This window comes from Vombatus ursinus, unplaced genomic scaffold (assembly GCF_900497805.2).
Source record: "Vombatus ursinus unplaced genomic scaffold, bare-nosed wombat genome assembly UNPS02014802.1, whole genome shotgun sequence".
In the NCBI taxonomy this organism is placed as follows: Eukaryota; Metazoa; Chordata; class Mammalia; order Diprotodontia; family Vombatidae; genus Vombatus; species Vombatus ursinus.
This window is the reverse complement of record NW_020954580.1, coordinates 9,224,435-9,248,328: the sequence shown is the minus strand read 5'-3', so window position 1 is coordinate 9,248,328 and position 23,894 is coordinate 9,224,435.

Below are 23,894 nucleotides of genomic sequence, written 5' to 3'. Positions count from 1 at the left end.
TCTTTCTTTCTTTCTTTCTTTCTTTCTTTCTTTCTTTCTTTCTTTCTTTCTTTCTTCTTTTTTTTTTGTAAACTGAATTAACAATCATATACATTTAGAGTTGTTTTATTTTGAGGAACTCAAAGAAAAGTCTAGCTTTGCCTAGCTAAGATAAAAGTAGAGATTACAGTTTTAGAGATGTTGACTAAGGGAATACTATGCAGACTGATTTGTCCAAGGTCTAATAATCATTTAGGAGCTAGTGATAGAACAGGACATAGGTCTTAGGATTCCCTATCCTATAAACTTAAGAAGGACTACGTAGTCAAACACATGTATGCAAAGTGAAAGATAGCCCATCATTCAGATGCTTTGTCATCATGATGCTAAATACCCTATAATTGGCTTCCTGTAGATAGGACAAAAACAGTCACTAATGAGAGAGTTTTATACATAGACAAGACCGGAGCTCCAGAAACCTCTAATCTGGTCTTAAATTGATGATTTACAACTATTTTACGATCTCTTTCACCTTTTTTTCCCAACAGAACATTGTTTCTTTTGAGAATCAAATTCATTTAGAAAAAAAAAGCCATTGTGTCTGGGCTTTCCTTAGGAGCCTTCTGTGATGGAAGGCAAAATCCATCTCCTTTTTTTGAACCCCACTGTCATACAGACTTTGATTTGAAAGTCTTGGAGCATATATTATAGCACAGTTCTCTCTAGCATGAGTTTGGATCCCTTGAATGTTTTTAAAAGCCTTTGGATTTGGAAAGGAAAAAAATCTGGGACTTTATTGATTAAAAAAATTAATCCTGTTTGATCTTTGATCTCTTGGGGGGGTGACTTTTCTAACAGCAAATTCCAATGGAATATGTCTTCTCTCATTTCTATTAAGTATGAGCTTTGCAAAATGGATTTTTGAAAAGACTTGTCTTTCTTTGAATGGACCTGACACCAAACAATGCCCCCCCCTCCCCAAGGACCAGGTGCACTATATTTTGAAGTGACTAGTTTCAGGAAAATTATCACAGGTTCCAAGAATCAGCAGCATCCCAGAACTGTGGTAGCCAGTCCATGGTAGCCAGTCAAAGTAATAGATTCCTAGAGGCTGATGGTAGCATGGTGTATTGGAAAGGAAATTGGAATTGCCCTTAGAGGACCTACAATTGAATCCTGGCTTTGGTATTTACTTCCTAGGTGGCAAGTCAGTTCTCTACTCTGAAACCTCATTTCTTCATCTGTAAAATTGAGGGGAGGGGAGTCAGTAGACTAGATAAAATCTATGGTCTCTAGTTTTAGTTAGATTCCAGAACTTCCCAGAACTAACTGTGGCTCTATTTATATATAGCATATAGTGTTTCCAGTTCCTTTCATTTCTTCTCTTCCTTTACCATCCACCTAAGTGTCCTATTACTAAAGTAACTCTTTCCTCACAATGACTCTGTAAGGTAGCTAGTACAAGTATTATTATGCCTATTTTTACAGAAGAGGTAACTGAAGTTCAAACAGTTAAATGGATTCCTCCAAGACCCTCTGTTTTGTGGTAGAGCCCAGATCCACCATGCTTTTCTGTATGGATAATTGCAACCACACTTTAACTGACTTCTCTAACTCTCTACCATCTCCCATTGGTGAGTTTTCCCTGGAACTTCCATTTTGAGGAAGGGCCCAGATCAGCTGTACTTTACTCTCTGAACTTTACCTCCATGTTTCTGCTGGCCTCTCTCTTCACTCTTGCAGACTCCTCTTGTTAGTGAATTCTTCCCAGAAACCTCTCTTTGAGGAAGGGCCCAGATCTACCACTGCTCACTCTCTGGACTTCACCATGGCTGGATCATCTCCAGTTGTCTGGATCTTTATCTGGCCACTGGACCCAGATGGCTCTGGAGGAGAAAGTGAGGCTGATGACTTTGCACAGCCCTCCCTCACTTAAATCCAATTCGCTTGCAAGTTACGGTATCATCTTCCTGATGTCGTGGTCCTCTTCCAGAATGAAAGGCAAACCGCAACTTCACCACCATATCTTTGGGTACCTTCTGTTCATACCCTTAAGTTTCCTTTTACACATTGTCTTCTCCCATTAGAATGTAAGTTCCTTGAGGCCAGGGAATTTCTTCTCTTTTCTTGTATTTGTATTCCCACCGTTTTGCGCATGTCCATTATAATAAGTGCTTAATAAAGGTCTGTTGGCTTGTTAAATTAAGATCACACCTTCTTTGTAGGAGCCAGGCAGAATGTTAGTCTAGGTCTCCTGACTCTAGGTCTCCCTGAGTTTACTTAGCCCATGGCAATAGTTCCAGCAACAGATTTTAAATTGCTAACTCAGTATTCTGGTCATGATACAGCACATTCTCATTTTTTCATTATAAAAGGGAAGATGGAAAAGTCCTGTCACATGAGATTTAAGTGTGGAAGAGATGTTATCATCATCTTCATCATTATTATTCTTACCCACTTGAATTTCTTAATCTCTGGATATTTCTTCGTGCCAAAATCTCAGTTCTTGAAAAATGACCAAAACAAATGTCTACATGGTTTTATGAGAAATTTAGAAAGACTAGCCCATGAGGGGAAATGAAGTAAATATGCCAAGAAATACACACCCTCTCATTTGTTTTAATTCTTGGAGTGAGCTAATGGGGGCTCCAGTTTCTGTCAAAAAGTAGCTTGCTGTATAGATTAAATTTGGTTTTTACCATGTCTATGAGGTGATTACACCTATGTGAAACCCAGAGTCCAGAGTAAGTACATTTGTAAACTGATAAACAGCAAATTCCTTGAGGCATTTATAATGATTCTGAATGTGTGTTCCAGTGATAGGATGACTTTCTGTTCACAGGACCCAGCTGCTCTCATACCACTTAGCTATGGAATGGAGTTGAGGGAGAAGGAAAGAGGGATGGTATTCAATGAACAACTTAAATTTACCGATGGGTCATGTACTCATCAATTTTTGAGTGAAGGAAAGAAAGAACAACTCACATTCTCTGGCCACCACTTATGTCTATCTTCTTGTAAATTTCTGCACAGATTTCACAGATGGTCAGGGTATTCAGGTGTTCAGGCATTTAGGCCCAAGTCACTGCTTCCAGTATTCTGCTAATGTCTCAGGTAGATTGGGAATGGGTTCCAAACAATGCTGAAACTATAAAGGCAGTTATGGCATAGTGGATGGAGCACAGGAATTAGAGTCACAAAAACTCAGATGCTTACTAGCTTGGTGACTGCAAGGCAAGTCATTAAAACTTTCTCTGCCTGAATTTCATCCTCTCTAAAATGGACATAATAATAGCACTCACTTCAGGATCAAATGAAATAACATATGTACTTTGCTCTGCAGAGCTCAAAGCACTGCATAAATGTTAGCTATTATTGCTCCAGGACTTTAAAGTTAAAAAATGGCTTTCTTATAACAATCTGAGGTAGGAAAGAGAGGTATTCCCATCTTCATTTTATGAGGAGGAAATTAAGACTCAGAAAAGGTGTCAAACAGGCAGCCCACAACACTCCAGAGTGGCCTGAACAGATTAAAATGCAATTGGGAAATATTTAACAAAATAAATAAAAATACAATAAAACACAGATAACATTACATTTTAAAACTAAGTCAATATGCACCCTGGAGGGATCCTTCTATATGGTTTTGTTGTTTTTCAGTTTTTTTAGTCATGTCTGACTCTTTGTGACCCCTTTTTAGCATTTGCTTGGCAAAGTCGCTGGAGCAGTTCTCCAGCTCATTTTGCAGATAAGGAAACTGAGGCAAACAGGGTTAAATGACTCGCCCAGGGTCACACTGCTAGGAAATGTCTGAGGCCAGATTTGAACTCAGGTCTTCCTGACTCCAAGCCCCCACCCCCAGTTTATCCACTGTATCACCTAGCTGCTTCCATATATGGTTTGGGGGGGGTCTCTATTTGTATTTGACACCACTGGTTTAGATGACTTAACCATGGTCACACGGATAGTCTATATCTGAATGGACTAAGATAGGACTTGAATCCAAGTCCATTCTCCTACTATAGTGGGTTTTCTACTATGCCACTCTGTTTTACTTTTAGAAGTTCAAAAGATTAAAACCAATATATAACATAATCAGGGGAGCTCCTACTTGGCTTTCCAGAGCTGATCATTAAATTTTCTACCTCAGAAATGGACAAATGCTACCACTTAGGGCTTAATTTATTGTTTTGTTGATTATCTAGAGTATAGAGACTGTAGACTTAAGAAGATGATGAAGAAAATGTTAATTATGTGGATTAAATTTAGAAGCATTTTGACATACACAGTCACCTCCCTTCCCTCCCCCCACTCCACACCCCAGCCAGTTGTTAAACATTTACCAGCACAGCACTGATCAATGCTTTGCTCAGATAATATTACTCAGTAGATCAAACACTGGAGGTTCATAGGACCATTGTATGTAGAACCAGTGTTTAACTTGCTGAGAAAAGATGGAGACAACTAATACTAAGACTATTTCACTTTTATACAGCACTTTACATTTTAAAAATGATTTATATACATGGTCTTGCATGATCCTCACAACAACCCTGTGAGGAAAGTGTTATTATTATTATTCACATTTTATAGTTAGGGAAACCAAGGTTCAGTGACCTGCCCAGGGTTCCAGGAATAATAAATAGTGAAGACAGGATTGGAACCCAGATTTTGTGGACTTCAGGTCCAGGCCACTATATCCTATACCAAACTGGCTCCCATTGTATACTTGGGGGCAGGTGGAAGAGTTCCAAAGAACAAAGTTAAAGCCTGGAAAGGTAAGCTGAATAATTTGTCTAAAGAATGAGAGGTCATCTATTCCAACATTCATTTACAGAAGAGGAAACTGTGACCCAAAGTGAATTGCCCCATGTCATACAGCTGGAGCCAGAATTTGAATCCAGGTCCTAGTGGACACCCTTTTATTATTCTTAGTCAATATGGAAGAGAAAACTAAAAAAAGAAAATACTTGGAAACAAACCCCAGATCTAAGAAAAGAATGAGTTCTGAATGGACTAGATTGATTCTGGTATAGATTTTTTAAAAAAAGATAATGGTAATTAATCTGCATCCAGATGCCCATATCTATCATTCTGGGACAAATGATGAGCATCTACATACTGTGGGTTTTCAGATTTATTGCTGGGAAGGACTAAAGAGATTATTTAAAGAGGTGAGGAAATTTAAATTTAAATAAATTAAAATCTTCATTTAAAGAGATGGGGAAAGTTACTAAGCTGTGCATATTTTTTGACCCAGTGATACTACTACTAGAAAAATACTCCAAAGAAAGAAGAAAGAATAAAAGAAGCTGCATACATGAAAACATTTCTAACAGTACTTTTTGTAGTGAAAAGAACTAAAAACCAATGAAGTTCTCATCAACTGGGGAATGGTTGAAAGTATGTGAAAGTAGGGGCATACCTTAAGAAATGACAAAAGGTTTGGTTTTAGAGAAACATATGAAAACTTGAATGAACTGATGCAGGGTGAAGTGAGCAGAACCAGAATAGTTTATTGCAAAGACACGATTTGAAAGACTTCAGAACTCTGATCAATGCATGGCCCTACACAATTCTAGAGGACCTATGATGATACCCACCTTCTGACAGAGGGAATGGACTCAAAATATAGAATGAGACATTCATTTTGGGTTGTGGTCAATGTGGGAATTTGTTTTACTCACCTATGTATATCAGTTAAGAGGGTTTTGTTTTTCTTTTTATCTTTTTTTTTCTCCCTAATTGTGGGAGAAGAGAAAGGAGAGAGGGGAAATAAATGCTTATTATTTGGGAAAAATAGATCAGAAAATGGAGGCCCACAGAAAGGAAGCTGTTTATTTGTCCAAGGCTAAATACAAGTAGAGAAGGAAGGGTGAGGGAAACTGGAGCAAGGCTTGAGAGAGAAGGAAGGGATCAGGATAAGGGCATAGATCTGGGTTAAGATATACATGAAGAGAAGAGATAAGCAGGGCAAGAAATGGGTCAAAAGTCAGGTAGGCAGATAGGAGTTAGGACACAAATACCAATGAGAAGGAGAACCAAAGTGAAGTGGCAAAGGAGGGCATCTTGGCTCTAAATATTAGAGCATCGAATCTAAAATCAGGAAGACCTGAGTTCAAATCTGGCCTGAGACACTTACTAGCTGTGTGACTCGGGGCTTAACACAATGCCTAGCACTTAATCAATGTTTATTGAATTTACCCTGGGTAAGTCACTTAACTTACATTTGCCTCAGTTTCCTCATCTGTAAAAGGAGGATAATAATAGTACCTAACTCCCAGGGTTGTTGTGAGGAGCAAAAGAGATAATATTTGTAAAGCACTTTGCATGGTACCTGGCACATAGTAGGTGCTATATAGATGTCAATATTGTTGTTGCTGTTATTATTATTAATGTAATTATTATTATAGTCTAGCCATGGGCTTTTATTCAAATTCTTTCAAACTTGATAAGAACACAGTTCCTTCCACACCCTCATGAGGTTTTGGAGTTGGACTTTAGCAGAGAATTAGCCAATTATTATATAACCAATAATTGATAAATTATTAAAGCTTTACACAGTCTACATGTAGATGCTTGATTTTTCTTGAGACTTTGTTTCATTGTTTGGGGCTTTCATTGAGAAACACTGCTGATGGGCAACCTTGTTTCTTTTCTTGCTTCTATCAAGAGTTCCATCCCAATGATTTTGAAGATATCTTCATGAGTCAAAGAAGAGATAGCCCTACTATGGAGGTGGTAAGAGATTTAAAAATACGTCCTAATTCCAGTTATGTCAGTTTCACTCAATCAACAAACAATCATTTATTGAGTTCCTCTTATGTGCCAAGCACTGTGCTGCACCCTGGGGACACAAGCCCAAAGAATAAAATAATCCCTACTCAAAAGAAGCTTACGTTTGAATAGGAGTCACAACAGGGTCAAATACAAATATGTACAGCATAAATGTATGAGCAGAATGTAACTGGAACATTGCCATATATATTTGAGGCTCTCTGCAGCCCTCACTCCCACTCCTTGAGCCAAGAGGAATTCCTCCCTCCTTAAATCTCTCATCTCTCTGTTTCACTTCTCCTGGATAATTAATCATGTAGTAATTTGTTTTATGATTATTTAGCTACATCTTATTCCCCAGACCAGACTGTAAGTTCCTTGATTTTCATCTTTATATTCTAATGCTCATTATAGTGTTTTGATCAAAGTAAGTGCTTAATAAATATTTGATGAATTAAATTGAATCCTAAACATCACATCAGATTATTGACAACCTGATTGGTTGCTGGGTAGTAGACTGGGAACACTGTCAAGAACAAGCAGGTCAGTCACATGATTGCTGACTTACCCTTGCTCTAGAGATCTGGGTAGATGAATCAAAATTTTCACTTTCTTCTTAAATTTCTATTGCAGTATTTTCAGAGTAAGAAAAGTAATTGACAATTAATGTGGATGCATTTTAACTGTGTTATATTCTTAAAATTCAAATGTTTTCTTTGAGTCTAAAAGGAGATGGGGGAAATGATGGGAAAAACACGTCAATTATGTTGTCAGGTCCATCAGTCATTTAACTGTAGTATCACCTTGCTGATGTGTTATTGCGGAAAACATATGGAGAGACAGGCTGAATTGCTTCTCCAAGAAATAGTGTATGAATTTTAAAAAGTGTCCTTCTCCTCCAGCATTCAGGATCTAATAACCAGAACCTCTACAAGGTGGGTCTAAACAGCATGAACTCTAATGGCCTGGTCAGGTTTACATGGACCATGCATATGGGGAAGGCTGGAGTAAGTGTGGCAAACAAGGCAATTATGATTTTTATAATTAACTAGAAATTAACTGTCAAAGCAGGTGGCTACTCCAGTTAATTCAAAGATTGGTCACTGCTAAGGCTGGGTCCAGAGAACCCTTTGTCACATCTATACTGTCTCCTATGGTAGAAAGACCACTGGTCTGGAAGTCAGGAGACTTGAGTTCGAGTCTTGGCTCTGCTTCTAACTTTCTGTGAGAACTTGGACAATTCCCTTATCCTGTCTGGGCCACAGTTTCCTCACACATATGTAACCTATAATTCATATAGCCACTAAAAAGCAATAGTTTTGGACTTGCAAAGACCCAGGTTCAATTGTGGAAGCTTCTTCATAATTAATGTTCTCTCCAGCTCAGATTTGTCCCTACCTATAAGTCATTCTGAGAACAGTGAAATTCAGTTCACTTTTAGCTTTCTTATAGGTGTCTAGTTCTTTTGTAAGCAACTGAAATTACAAAGATATTAACATAGTAAAAATTTATCATACATAATGAAGAATATAGAAAAGACATGTCCTTAAGGCCATAGACAATCAAGAAAACTTTTTTCTCTGGTGGCCCCCATCTCTCCCAGGGTCCTATAGTATCATTTGGATTCTCAGTATTATAGGGGTTTATTATCCTCCATGTTGGAAAAAGGAGTTTAGGTTGTGAGGGAATCAAGAAATCTACTCCTCTGGCAAGCTCTTCCTTCCCCAGGGACACCTTCAGTCATTCCAGCCTTATATTGCCATTCTAGGACTGAGGTTTCACTAAAGAGGGAAAGAACTCAGATTTGTTAGGAAGTCAACTCCCCTCCCTGTCCTCACACAGTCCATATGACTCACAGTACCAACAAAACATATGATCCAGGTTGATATTTCCACATTGTGCCTCTATGTCTCTGGTTCTTCTTTGGTTCTGGCCCCTCCTCTGGTTTTCAGATCTGTGTTTCACTGTTGTGCTGACCTCTCTTCTACCTTTGTAGCTCTACTTCTACTTCTTCTAGGTATGAGGAAAGTTGGTCTTCCTTTCTGGGCCATTGTGCAGTTGGAAAAGACTTTCTTACTCATGTCAGTCAATCAATCAATAAACATTTATTAAGTGTCTGCTATGTGCCAGGCACTGTGCTAAGCACTAGGGATACAAATAGGGGCAAAAGACAATCCCTGCCTTTAAGGAGCTTATAATATAATGGGGGAGACAACATGTGTGCATATATATGTGAATATATATATATATATACATATATATATATATATAAAGCTATACACACGATAAATAGGAATAAATAACAGAGGGAAGGCATTGGAATTATGGGGGTTGGGGAGTCTTCCTGTAGAAGGTAAGATTTAAGTTGAGACTTAAAAGAAGCCAGGGTCAGTAGTTGGAGAGGAGGGAGAATTAAATGATTGAATGTTAATCACCTCTTCCCCATCCCAACAAATACAGAGGGAAAGAGAGAGAGAGAGAGAAAGAGAGAGAGAATTATCACCTTCTTTGAGGATAAGGAAAAATAATCATTTGTACTCCTTTCCATTAATTAAACTTCCTGAATCTGTCATCCACCTAGTTGCTAGGTGACATCAACCAAACAACAAGCATTTATTAATCACCTACTATTCCAGGAAGTATGAATTTTCTGAGACTCAGGGAATTGTGAAGAAAGTACTAAAAATACTGGGGGTGGAGGAGCTAGGCTGATGTCAGCTACTGGCCATTCTGCTGCATTGCCAAAGGCTCATATTCCTATTATATATAAAATGAGAGGGTTGGTTTAGATGATTTCTGATGTGCCTTCCAGCTCTGAAATTCTGGAATATTGGATGTCTGAACACTGATCCCAAATCCAGGGGAACTGGAAGGCCTCACAGAGGAATTTGATTACCCTGGGAAAGCCACCCCTTACCAAAGCAAGTATGCCCTTGAAGGAAGTCCAAACAAAGAGCTAGGGTTATATACCAACTCCAACAGCAAGTGGTCTGGAGTGAAAGAGGAATTCTATCTCTGACTCTGGAGAGTCAGATTGGAGGTAAAGCATAGTAGATAGGAAGCTGGTCTTGTGGTCAGGTTCAAATAGGTTCAAATCTCACTTCAGACAATTACTAGCTGAGTAAATCCAAGAAAGTCGCTTAATCTTTCTTAATTTATTAATTTTTTCTTAATCTTGGTTTCCTCATCTGTAATAAGAGGAGACTGGATTCACTGGATTTCTAAGTTTCCTTCCAGCTTTGAGTCTGATTCTATGATCCTTTTAGGCCCACATAGATTTCATCTCAGGGGTGGAGTTGATTAGATAGACCCATGCTAATGATATTAAAAAGAACACAAAGACTTAGAATCAGAAGACATAGGTTTGAAAGCTTTTAAAGTTTCTCCTGGGACTTCATTCATTCACAAGCATCTATTAAGTGCCTATTGCATGCCAAACAATACAGTTGTTATGCACTAGAGATACAAAATTAAAAAACAAAACCAAAACAAACCAAAACAAAATAATTCCTGGGCTAAAAGAATTGTTATTCTTGTTTTTTATTTTTTTGGGGGGGGAGGGGAGGGGAGAGATAATGCACAAAGAAAAATAAATACAATATATTCAGACTAATAAATAACTGGACTCAGGAAGAAAATGCTAACAACTAGGTTTCAGGAAAGCTTCATGTAGGACGTGGTACTGGGGCTGAGCCTTGAAGGAAGCTGCAGCTTCTGTAAATTAGAGGTGAGGCGTGAGGCATTCCAGGCATGGGATAGTGTCTGCATGAAGGGAAATGGAATATTGTGTAGAGGAAACAATACGCGGGTCAGTTGGTTGCAACATAGAATGTAGGAAAACGAATAATGGGAAGTTAACCTGGAAAAGGTAGGCAAAAGTCAGATTATAAAGGATTTAAAGTGCCAGACTGTGGAGTTTATATTTATCCTAGAGGTAAGAACAAGACAATGGAGCATCTTAAGCAGAGTAGTCACATGATCAATCCTATGCTTTAGAAATATCAATTTGGCAGTTGTGTGGACATAAATTAGAAAGATGAAGAGATTGGAAGCAGGAAGAGATGATTGCAATAGTACAAGTGATAGATAATGAGGGCATAAATTAGGGTGGTGGTTTTGTGATTGGAGAAAAGGGGTTAAATGAATGAAAAAGGCTATGCAGTTAGATGAGGCAAGACTTTGGAAGTGATTGGATATGTAGGGTGAGGGTGTGACCTTGGACAAGTCACTTAGCGCTCCTGGGTCTCAATTGCTTTATTTTTGGAAGTGTATTTATATAAAATGAAGGTATTGATCTATATTAGTAGTTCATATTTAGTAGTTTGAAAATTTCTTGGAGATTCACAACAATGGTTCAAGATATTCATGCTAAAAATTCTTTAATGCACTTTAAGTCATAAATAATTGTCCACTTATGTCAGAAATATATTTTCCCTCAGTGACAGCAAGCACGTGCATGTTTGAAGCATTATGGGTTTGTTTTCTCAGCAATTCGAAACTATCATGGACATTATTTTGGTGTTTATGCAGCATTTAGATCAAACTCTAACCAGTTTTGACTAAGTGCAATGTGTTCTTACTGTTTTTCAACGTGCCATCAAATTGTTTCCAAATAGACAGAAGTATTTCACAGTTAACTGGAAACTGATCCCCCAAAGATGATCAGATTCATGCACATATCTTCATTTGTGTTTTGTACACTATACCTGAGGAGTTCCCTCGTTTCCCTCTGTTACCCTCTACTTGGACCACATCAAATGTATAATCACATCACTAAGATGTTAGCAATATTTGCATTCTTACAGTGTAAATATTAGGCTGTTCATAAACCACAATACCTGGGCCTGAATATTACAAGTCATCTTGAAACCATCATAGACCACCACAAACTTTCTATAGAAACAAATATCATATTCCCTCTTATTGCAGTTTAAAGATTGTTTTTTTGATTTAAATTTATACTTCATTTATGTTGCTATTCTTTTATTTGGTGGATTTTCAAATGAACTGGTTGGCAACACTGGTGAGGTGTTAGTAGAGTTTCTGTGAGGGTATAGTTGATATGCCAGTGGTAGAAGAGAAGAGAATTATGTCTGAAGAGATTCTTTCCCTACAAAGATTAGATCATATGTAACATCGTTAAAAAATCAAGCAATATATACAATTGCACTTTAAGCACATTTATTATTTAATATAGCATTGTTAGCTAGTAGAAAAGTGAATATTTTATATCATAATTGGCTATTCATTTTCACTGGTTGCTTAGGTGGCTTACTAGTTAATACTTTGCTTCTGAAAACAGGCTGAAAGGATGAGACAGCTTACCAATTGTCTGATTAATGGGGTATCTGGAAAATTCAGATAATATCACTGCTTCAGCACAAAAATTATAGATGATTGGTGCTTTAACAAAGAGATGCCACCATCATCCATTTTCTCCTTCATCTAAAAAATTTTGGGGGCATTTTAAAAAAATGGGTCCATGTAGTCATGTGTTGGGAAAATTATTATTGTCCCCCAAAGGGGCAGAGTAAGTGTTGTAGTAGATTGAGAGCTGGCCCCCAAGTTAGGAAGACCTGGGTTCTAATTGTATCTCTGACGAATTCTGGCTATGTAACCTTCAGCAAATCATTTAACTTCTCAGTGTTCCAGGCATCTCTCTAAGACAATAAATTACAGAGATGTGTTGGTAAAGGCAGTTTCAACATTTTACTTCTTTTTGCCTTCTTAGTATAATGATCTACCGAGCTCCCTATAAACTCAATTCTCTCAACTGGAAGCGTTAAACATTTTTTGACATCTTTGGGTCCACCCTAGACTGTAGGGCAATCTGGCCTCTAGACAACAGAAATATAATGATCCTTGTATTTGTTACTCCTTGGCTTATCATTATGTCAGTCTTGGTGCCGAACCTTAATTCTAGCACCTACACATCTAATTTTGTTCCTTATAATCAAACCTCGTGTACTTTCCTTAATATTTGCATTGTTGTCTCCATAATTGCTCTACCCCAATTCTATCATGTTGCTCCAACAATGACCCCCAGTTTCTTTGAGACCAGTGTCTTGACTCGTTTGTTGAAGATCCTCTTGAGAACCAGTCCTGCCCCACTCAGATCCAGTCACTGTGGTTGGTTGTCACCTCCTTCCAGATCTCTTTGATGCTGACTACTTGTCTTCTTCGCTGTCTACCTACCGTCCAATATCTACGTCCTCTGATTCCAGCTACATATGTCCTATCTTGGTGCTAGACTCCTTTTGCTGGACCTCCAAACTGCCAAATGAACAATTTTTTGTCTGCTATTGAGACTCGAATCCAATACCTGGTTAAATCTGGTTGGTCTCTGGGTCTTACTTGTCCTTAGTTTGATCCATCTTATAACTGACCAGATTTCAGTTCATATGGACTTAGACCTGAAAGATACCTTAAAGCACCGCTTCTTAAACTGTGGGTCAAGACCCCATGCGGGGTCTCGAAAAATTTGGCAACTGTAAATGGTTTCTAAACACGCAATGACCAAAAATTAATTAAAAATCAAACACGAAATGGATCTGAGGCGTTTCTGGTGGTTCTTGCACTTGTTGCTCTGTGCAACTTCACTGCAGCCTTGGTTCTGAACACAAAGCATGCGCACTTTGCACCGCGCATGCCTTCAGGCCACACAACACCAATGAACGGTGTCAAAAGGCAAAAAGGGGTCACAAGTGGAAAAAGTTTTAAGAAGCCCTGCCTTAGAGAACATTTAGTTGAACCTCCTTAACTTTACGGATGAGGATGCTGAAACCCAAAGAGGTTAAAGGCTTTGTCCAATGTCACACAGTGACAGAACTGAGTGGCAGAACTGAGATTTGAACACAGGTTCTTTGTCTTCAAACCCAGTCTTCTTTCTGACTAATTTTTTTAAAATGAGAGAACTGGGTTAAAAGATCCTCACTTCTTTTCCAGCTCCAAAATTCCATTCTAAATTCATTGAAGAATTAAACCTGCCTCAGACAAACAAGTTCTATTATGGTAATTCTATTTTATTTACAACTCAGAGACTCTATTTACCTTTTCTACTATGCACTAACCATGTTAGAAATGACATACAGAGTGAACTTCAGTTAATCAAATTTCATTAGTTGAACAAATTTTAAATCACCCAAATTTGAGCATTTCATGGAAACTTCCATTTAGCTTGTTGGAAGAGGATGGTAACAGTGAGGTGTGATAAATGATACACTATCCCAGAAAGTGAAATTTTAGAATATTTTTTTCCATAAGCTTGGAAGAGTAGAAATTATGCACTTTTTGAAGTCTAGTTCACGTCCTGTCTTCATTTTATAATTAAATTCCCAAATTTACTTTGGGAAAAAAATTAGTTTGAGTAAAGGTAGTTAGGGGAGGGGACTGTGGGATTTGGTGAATTTTTTTTCTTAAAAAAAATTCAGAGATTCAGAATTTCTCACCCTGTCTCAATTTTGTTCTACGTTTTACCACATTACTGCTAGCCAACCACAAAGGTAGAGTCTCTCGTCTGGAGGTGTCTGATGCACCCATCTGTCTGTCTACTCCTTCAAAGATACAATCACTCTTTCACTTGCTTTCATAACTTATTCCACCTCAATCCACCTTTCCTTCATGGCTAATTTTATAGTTGCCTTTACCTCTATGTAAATGAATCCCTCTTTAAGTTTATAAAAGATTCCACTGAGATCACTATGATCTTGGATCTTTATGACCCTGGACAAGTCATATAACTATTTTCAGAGCCCCAGGTAACTGGCTAAGATGCTAAGTTACATGGAAGCTTCTGATCTGTATCAGTGAAAGGAGATTCCATACCAGGAGTTCCCCAAACATTAGAAATCATGAATCTAGAACAATAACAACAAATGTAGGAGAGGGGAATTTCAGATTACTGTTGTGATTGATGAATAACACTAGTGAGGCATTTCCATCATTAATGGTGACAAGTCTTTTTTAATTTTCATAAAACACTAGAATTGAGATTATCCAACTACTTTACTTTAAGGATAGGGAAGTTGAATCCCAGAAAAGTGAAGAAAGTGGGTCAAGTTTGCAGAGTGGCAGGATAGGAACTAGAACCCAGGTCCCAAGGCTCCCAGTTCAAATGCTTCTTCCACTTGGCCGCACTGTTTTGATGCAGGTTTCCTAGGTAGGTACATAGCATGATAAAGGGTCAGCTAGGTAACACAGTGCATAGAGTGCCAGGATCTGGAGTCAGAAAAACTCATCTTACTGAGTTCTAATTTGGCCTCAGACACTTACTAGCTGTGTGACCCTGGGCAAGTCACTTAACCATGTTTGCCTCAGTTTCCTCATCTGTAAAATGAGCTAGAGAAGGAGATGGCAAACCACTCCAGCATCTTTGCAAAGAAAACCCCAAATGGGGTCATGAAGAGTCAGACACAATTGAAAAATGACAGAAAAGCATGATAAAAAGAATACTTGACCATCTGCAGAATTTACTCCATCCAGTGATTCCTCCTAATAAGTTGGAATTTCTAATTGGAATAGAATAAGCTGTTTCCAAATCTAGAAAAGGGAAATATAAATTCCAAATGAGAGAGCATCAACATTGCCTTTGAGGCACCAAACTTCCTAGCAAATTTATTATTGTATCATCAATCCCAATCAAACATCACAGGACTCAGAATTCTGCTTTGCTATTCAGGGTTGCCCCCTAGATCTCAAGAAAGCTCTGGAATCTCTGGGGCCTCCAAGGTTTCCTTGCGAAGTTAGGTTATCATCACCAGAGTAGAACTTCAGAGCTTACCAGAGTCCTAGAGTGGGAGTGGGTGGGGGGGGGGGGAGAGAGAGAGAGAGAGAGAGAAAGTCAATTTGGGTCTAAACTTCTATTTAGGGTATGATGTGGACGTCTCCCTTGGCCTTGCCTGAAATCTTGGAGGTTCAGATTCTCCAAGTTTGTCTACGTGGCATTATAACCATATATCTAAAGTGAAAGTATTCTTTAAGTATGTGAAAGCCAGAATCAAGCCAATTTAAGTAAGTAAGCACTTATTAAGAACCTACAACATGCCAGGTACTCTCCTAACTGATGAAGATACAAAGAAAGTAAAAAATAATTCCTTTCCTTAAGGAGCTCACAGTCTAATGCGAGAAACAATGTGAAAATAACTATGCAGAAAGAGGATAGATTGAAAGTAATCTCAGAGGGAAAGCATTAGCATAAAGGGAGACAAGAAATGACTTTTTGCAAAAAGTGGGAGACTTGAAGGAAGAGTAGGTTCCCCCCTGTCCCAGCCTACTTGGGATCTCAAAGTAAACCTGGAAATGACTTAGAGATCTCCAAACCTACACAGAACTTCAAAGGCAGATACCAAAGACACACAGTGGCCTAGTTAAGGCTATTGAGAATCTAACTGGCCCATGGCTACTTGGACATACAACCATTTGACCATGTGTATAAAGGCTCTGAGCGTGGAGAGGTCATATTTTGGTAATATATCATATGCCTACTTTATTCTAGTTGAAAAAAAATTCCTCAGGAGCAGAGAAATTTTTATCTTTTTCTCCCCAATCCCTAGCACAGTGCCTGGCACATAGTAGGTGCTTAATAAATCCTTATCCAAATGAATTAAATTTCCCGTGGTTGGCACCTTCAATAGAGATTGTCCCTCTTACACTGCACACAAGATTTAATTTTGGATATCTTTCATGGACTTTCCATGCAATATTGTGCTTTGTAGCTATTTGTATTCTACCAGATTATAAGCTCATAGGAGGAAGAGATCATATTTTATTTAAACCTTGGAGGTCTCCTCAGTTTCTTGAGCAAAGATCTGTAAACCGTACACATCGAATAGATGTGTATCTTGTATTCTGTGACCAGTCATTGATGGACAGAAATTCCCCAGTGTTTATTTACCTGAGCTCCTAGAGAACTCAGACTTTCTCATTTCCTAAAGGAAAAAAGGAGAGGGAGACGCGAAGGGGAAGAAGTCTTATAATTGGTGACTGCATCTCATGGTGTATGAAAGGATGGAAGATGGACTGGGAGGAGGCAAAAGTCACACTATCACACTTTGCTACTACTGCCTCCTCCCTGACTGTGAGCAAACTGGCATGAGGGAAAGAATGCAGAGATGTTAATGCAAAGATGATGATTTTGTCAAGAGGAAACTTTGCAGAACAGGGGCAGAAGGAATATGGTTATTCCTGTTGCTGAGTACAAAACTGGTCACTTGTTACTTTCCCGCCCCTTGTTTTACCCTCACTCTTGCTGTCTCCTGAGGGAACCTATATCTCCAAGCCTTGTTTTTTAAGAATTTGTTTGGCTTTCTGTTTCACTATTGTTTTATGACTAGTTTCTCTCAGATAACATGGTTGTTCATAGTGTTGTTGATTCATGTGTACATCCTTTAGATAAATGCAGCCAAAATAAAACACACAGTGTATGTTAAAGTATACAGGACAGAAAAATAGATTTTGTACTGTGATATCTATATCTCTAAATATCTATTTCTGCAGATACGAGAGAGAGATAGAAAGAAGAGGAGAAAAAGAGGCAGAAAAAGAGAAAGACAGAGACAAAGAGACAGGGAGAGACACACAGAGAGACCGATTTGCCATTGAGTCACTGGGACCTTCCTAAATGGGGGCTCGAGATGAATAAAAGATGTTTTATTGATTTGTACTTTATAACCTCCCAAAAAATAAAGAACAAGTGAATTCAGACCCATACCTGGTAAGCAGTCCTGGTGGGGTAAGGTTTGTAAGTGAGACTTTCTGAGGGAGTTGTCTTAGCTACTTCCTCTTCCTATTGTTTTTTTTCTCAACAGGTTAAAAGGGAAAGCATTTCCTACAGGGGAAGAGTTATAGACAGTGACTAGACAGAAAGTGACACCTGAAGGGACAAGGTTATGGTCTTGCCCACAAAAGGGTGGGGGCTAGCCGAACTCTATAAGCACCTACCATTGCTAAAATTAAAACATACTTTTTTTTTTAAAAGCAAAACATGAATAACAAGATTTCAGGGTTTTCTGTGATGTTGAATTTCTTCCATATCCACAACTCAACAAATATTTATTGAATACAGGGCTTTGCCTATGGTAGGAGCTGAATAAATGTTTGCAGAACGGAGTTGCACTAAGCCTCTATGTTGTATAAGACATTGTAGCTAAGTGCTATAAAGGAAACAAAATGGCACAGTCCCTGTGTGTAAGTAGTTTACACTGAGAGTGAAGTAAAATGTAACACATACACAGATAAGTATATTTTTATTTTTAATTTGTTTTTTGGCTGGGCAATGGGGTTAAGTGACTTGCCCAGGGTCACACAGCTAGTAATTGTTATGTTTCTGAAGCCAGATTTGAACTTAGGTCCTCCTGAATCCAGGGCCAGTGCTCTATCCACTGTACCACCTAGCTGCCCCCAGATAAGTATAAAACAAGGTAGTGTATGATGGGGACAAAGAAGAGATTCAGAGAAAGTACTCTAGGAAAATTTAAAGAGGGAAAACACTTTCACTTGGGAATCAGGAAAGGCTTCACATAGGAGGTGGCCACTGAGCTGTGAAGGAAGAGGATTCTGAAAAGTAGATATGAGGAGGTAGACATTCTGGGCATGGAAAATGGCCTGCAGAGCCATGATGAGTTCATCTTGTAGTCCAATTTGACTGGGTCACCAACATAGGTGTATGATGGGAACAATATGAAATGAAACTGAGGGGAAGGTGAAAGGTCTTGAACACCAAGAAATTCATATTTTTCCTCCAGTTAATTGTAAACCATTGAACATAGTTTTGAGAAGAGAAATGACATAGATCACTGCATTAGGAAGATTATTTTGATGGTTATGTGAAGAATGGAATGGAGAAGGGAGAGTCTAGAGGTCAGGAGGCCAGTTTGGATGTTATTACAATTGTTCAAATTATGATTCTCTCAATTTAGGACAATGGAGGTATAAATGGAGACAAAGGGATGAATGGGGTGGATGTTGTGGAGGTAGAATCAATAAGACTTGGAAACTGAATGGAAATGGTGATGAAGAGGAAAGAGTCAAGAATTCCTTCAAGATTTCAGGGCTTGGATGAATGGGAAGACCAGCCAAAGAAGGGACAAGTTTAATGGTGAAGATGATGAATTACTTTTTGGTCATATTGATTTCCAGATGGAGAAATCCAGCTGAAAGTTGGAGAGGTGGTACTGCAAAGAAGAGTCCATTACCATGTAGGAAATGATCATTAAATGAAAAATGAGATTTAAATCAATGATCTGCTGTAAGAAGCTTGTTTCAATTGGCAAAGTGCTTTGGAAAGGTCACCGAGTTGGTAAGTGGGAATCTTGACCTTGAACCCAGGTCTTTTGGCTAAGAGTTTATCAATCAATCAATCAATCAGTCAACAAGTATTTATTTAAAGTCTCATATGTGTCAGGTAAAGTGCTAGGTACTGGTATACAAGTGCAAAGAATGAGACAACATCTCATAATGAGCTTCTAATTGAGGAACACAATAATATGCTTCTAATGGGGAACACAATAAATCCATATGCATATACATATACACATACATGTATATATACACATACATATATGCTTATTGTTAATATAATAATAATTGTAATTCACAGCAATATTACATGCATGGATTTACTGCCTCCCCCACTAGAACAGAAAGTCAATGTGAGTAGAAGCACATAGTGTGTGTGTATAGACCCCCACATAAGTATATATATATATGCATATGTGTATATATGTACATACATATATAATATAAAATATATTTTTAAAATGAATAAAAATAGTTGAATACAAGTAATTTAGGAGAAAGGGTACTAACAACTGGGTGGATCAAAAAAGGCTTTATATAGATGAGTCTAGAACTCTTTCTACTATGCCATGCTGCAAACATTTGTGATCCTCTGTCATTTATTTTACATGTTTTCAAAAAGGATAACTATCCATATGATATTTTTTATTATATAAATATAGGCAATTCACATGAAGACTATACTTATAAATATTATAAAGAATCATATTATTTATATTATATTATGAACCAGGTGAAAATAACTATATAATAAATATGTTAAATATATATAAATAATGGGCAAATACATAAATGTAAATAAATATGTACTAAATAAATGTATACATGTAAAGAACAGGTATTTATATAATATGTTTCCCAGAAGTTCTTGTTTTTACATTTATGTAAGCTGGAGCTGTCAATGGAAGGGCATAAGGAAGTAGGAAGATGTTCAACACCAGAGCCATGCAGGTTAGATACAGGGCAAACAGGGTGGAATAAAGAGCAATTTGAGATGGATGACAATAGGTCAGCTTCCTGACAGCCCTGCTGCTGGATGACCCACTGAGAAGGGAAAGAAAGCTACTTTCCATTCCTTGGAGTTGCTGTGCTAATCTTTCCTTGATCTTGGAGCAAGCCTGAGGGAAACTGGGGAACAGTACTGTGAAAGGGCAGGTCTTTTAGCCCTTCCCCCTGCCATCCCCCAGTGAGGGGTGAATAGAGTCCTTTGTGGTGTGTGTGCATGTGCATTTTTTTCCAGTAATGAATTATCATTACACAAACATGGCTTCCCACCCAGCCGCCCACCTGCTGGCTTGGTGACTGAGAAGAGGTCACCTCACTGGTCATATTTCCACAGGCAAAATTTAAGCAGAGCATTTAGGAAATATCTGGCGAACCTGATTATTGCGGACAGTCCACAATAGGGTTTCTGGAGCACTCCCCCCCCCACCCCATTTACCTAGATAATTATCTACTTTTCCTGGCATTTGCTGGTATAGACTTGTCCCAGCACCAGATGGCTTGAAAATCCCCGAGTTCACACATAACACGGTGTTCTCACAACATAAGATTATTAAAGTGGCCTTTCCTGTGAAAAACAAAACTTTGCTAGAAAACATGCTTAGCATGCAGGGAGTCGGATTGATTGGCCCTCTTGATTACTCATCTCTTCCTGTCTAGACAGCCCTTACTTTGTCGCTTTAGCAGACCTGATGGGTGCAGAGCTGTCACATTAGGGGTTCATTTCCCAGTCTTTGTGTCCGCAGAAGTTTTAGGCATCGTTTTGCCAGCAAGATTGATTTTCTGGAGTTTTAGCCTTCATAGAGATACCACACAAGGTGATTTCCATTTTCTTTCCAGCCACGAATTAAGACTTAAAAGAGAATGCGTGTCTTGAGGGGAGGGAGAAAGGAGGGAAATTACTGCATGTTTAATATGGACTTGACCCCCTTTCCAAGTTGTATTCTGTTCACGTTAGAAGCCCAGTGGAAACAGTTTCCATTGAGTTTGTCTGTGATGCTCTCCTGCTGATTCAAGGCCTACTCTGAAGGGGGTGCTCTGATGGAAGGGGGATCAAAGGTAAGACTGAGGCTAAAACAAAGGAAAATCGACCAAAGTAAAAGCAGCTCGGTTAAATCGCGCATTTCTGGGGCATGAGTTGCCAAGCATAGAAGTTTGCTTTTCTCCGGTTGGTCTAAAATCAACAGTACTGACTGTAGGCTGTGTTCTCAACTTGAGATCTGTGAACTTTGGAAAAAAAATTTAGATAAGTATATTTCAATATAATTTATTTCCCTTGTAATCCTCTGGATTTTATTTTTATTCTGAAATAGGGTCTACAGGTTTCACCAGACTGTCAAGGGGTGGGGTGGGGGGGTCCATGAAGCAAAAAAAGTTGAGCTCCTTACTCTAAGGCCCAAGTAAAGTTTCTTTTCAGTACCTCAATAACCAGTCCTATGGTTTTCATTTCAGGCACCCAGTAAGCTGCATTCTTGGTTATTTGGGTCCTCAGTTTCCTCATCTGTAAAATAGAATAAAAAGTTTTGTACTCCCAAAACACTGTCGTAAGGGAAGTGTTATATAAACTTTAAAACAGCTCAAAGGTGATTTATGATGCTCAAAATCGGCAATTCAAACCAAAGTATAGATAAATGATAAACATGAATGGACACGGAACGTACCTCTTAGGGGGTATGTTTGCATATTAGTGAAGAGCAAAACCTTCGACTAAAGGAATGAAGCTTTGGGTAAAGAGAAATTTGGAGGAGGTGGAAGGCCTTTCAAGAATCACTGAAATTATATCAAAGGGAGATTTCTGCCCTGCTTAGGGGTCTGACCAGACCCGAGTCTCAGGAGAAATTGAACTCAGAGAAAAAAAGGTCTCAAAAGTGAACACATCAAAACCATGAGCCCTTGTATTTAGTACTGATTCCTTCTAGGACTTTGTTAATTTTCAAAGCACTTTGGGGTTCATAGCTTTCTAAATAACAGATGTGGGGTGGATTCCTTTTTTTCTTTTGACAATAGTTGCAAATACTGTATTCTGAAATGCTCATGTGACTCATTGGAAATTGGAAGGCTTTTCCATCTGAACCATAGTTTAATATATTGTTTTCTCTTTTTCTGTTTTTTTTTTTTAATGTTTGGGTATAGGCCAAATAAAATGAAACTTTGACAACCAGGACATGGTTGTAAGGACATTTTCTCTGTGCTATGATAATTTGGGCTAGTCAAGGTGTAATCCTGGGTCATCTTTTAACCGGAAGGGGTATTTCTATTACCTCTGAAGTATGAAGAACATAATTGCCAGAGACGGGTTAACCAGCAATGATCACATACACTTTTCTCCTAGTAGTCCTGCATTCCCTGGTATTCTCAGTGGAGAATGGAAATTTAATTTAGGATTATGCCTTTGGTTACAGGAAGGCCAGCAGACATGCCATAATGCACAAAATAAAACAAAAAAATAAAATAGAATAGAAAAAAGGAGGAGGAGGAGAAAGAAGAGAAAAAGGTGGGAGGGGGAAGGAGGAGGAGAATGATAAGGAGAGAGAAAAATGAAAACTTTGATTATTTTCCTCAAAGTACATTTATAAATAACATCAGGGCACCATAACCTAATGAAAATTTTAACAGATCAAAGGCACCTTATGAACAGTTAATCTATGCCTGGGGCAAAGTCTCTTAGTTCAGTGATAGAAGTGGCTAATTAAGGTGTTTGGGAATCTTGGAGGGGCTCTGTCTCTCTCGTAACCCAAGGTTACGGGACACAAAGAGCTTACTTTATATTGTAAGATCCTTCCCGGAAGATACTTATGCTACAAAGAATCAGGGGCAGAGGGGGAATAAGAGCTCAGGAATCAATCCCTTGGTTCTTAAATATTAGACACACTCTACCTCTTGAGAAATAGATGTTTGAATAAATAGAACAGAAAGGTAAAAGGGGTATCTCACTGTGGTTTTAAAAAAATACTATCCCTTTAAGTGGCATATACAGAAGTGTCATTCATTCAAAAGACACATCCAGAAATGAGTGAATACTTGTAAATTAGTCACACCATGATATAATAGTGAAAAGAACCATTGGACCTCTGTCAAAGGGAGTGGAATATTTAAAAAAATGGCTTCTTAGAATGATCATATCTGATCAAAATCAAATTGTGTTATTTATGACTTTCTCTTTTTTTGGCAAGGGGTGGATGGGACTGTTCCACTCATCACATTAAAAATACTTCTGAGGTTAGATTTCATCTCATGGTCATTCTTGATTTAACTACGAAAGACTTGCCTCAGAATTATTTCATGATCAGATTTATGTCAAAGAATAAGCAAAAAAGCACACTGAAAATACTTTGGCTGAGGGGCAGGTGTTTTCCAAAATGCCAGGTAATGGACTACCGTCCATCCTGGAAGGGGCTCCCTTTGTACTTTTTGTCCCCCAAAGTTGGATATCATAATGACTCTGGAACTCAACCTGTGATCTTTAAGACTGGTTTAAGCTTAGACCACGCATTTGTCCTTCTTTGCCTTCATTTTTAATAGCAAGGCTATAAAAATAGTCACATTATTTCAGTGCAATTTCAGTCCCTCAAAAGGAACTTTCTCTGATTGTAATAGGTGAAATGGATACCAAGGACAGAGTTTGGTTTATCTGTAGTAATAGCTAGACTGTGGTCTGTGGCTATGGTCATTGTATATCACTAAATTGCATTGGGCCTCAGTTTTCTCACCTGTAAAACAGAATAAAAATGTTTATCCTCTCAAAAGGCTATTGTGAGAAAAATGTTATATAAAGTGTAAAACAGCTTAAAGGTGATTTATGATCTTCAAAATCAATAATTCATATTAAAACTCAAAAGACT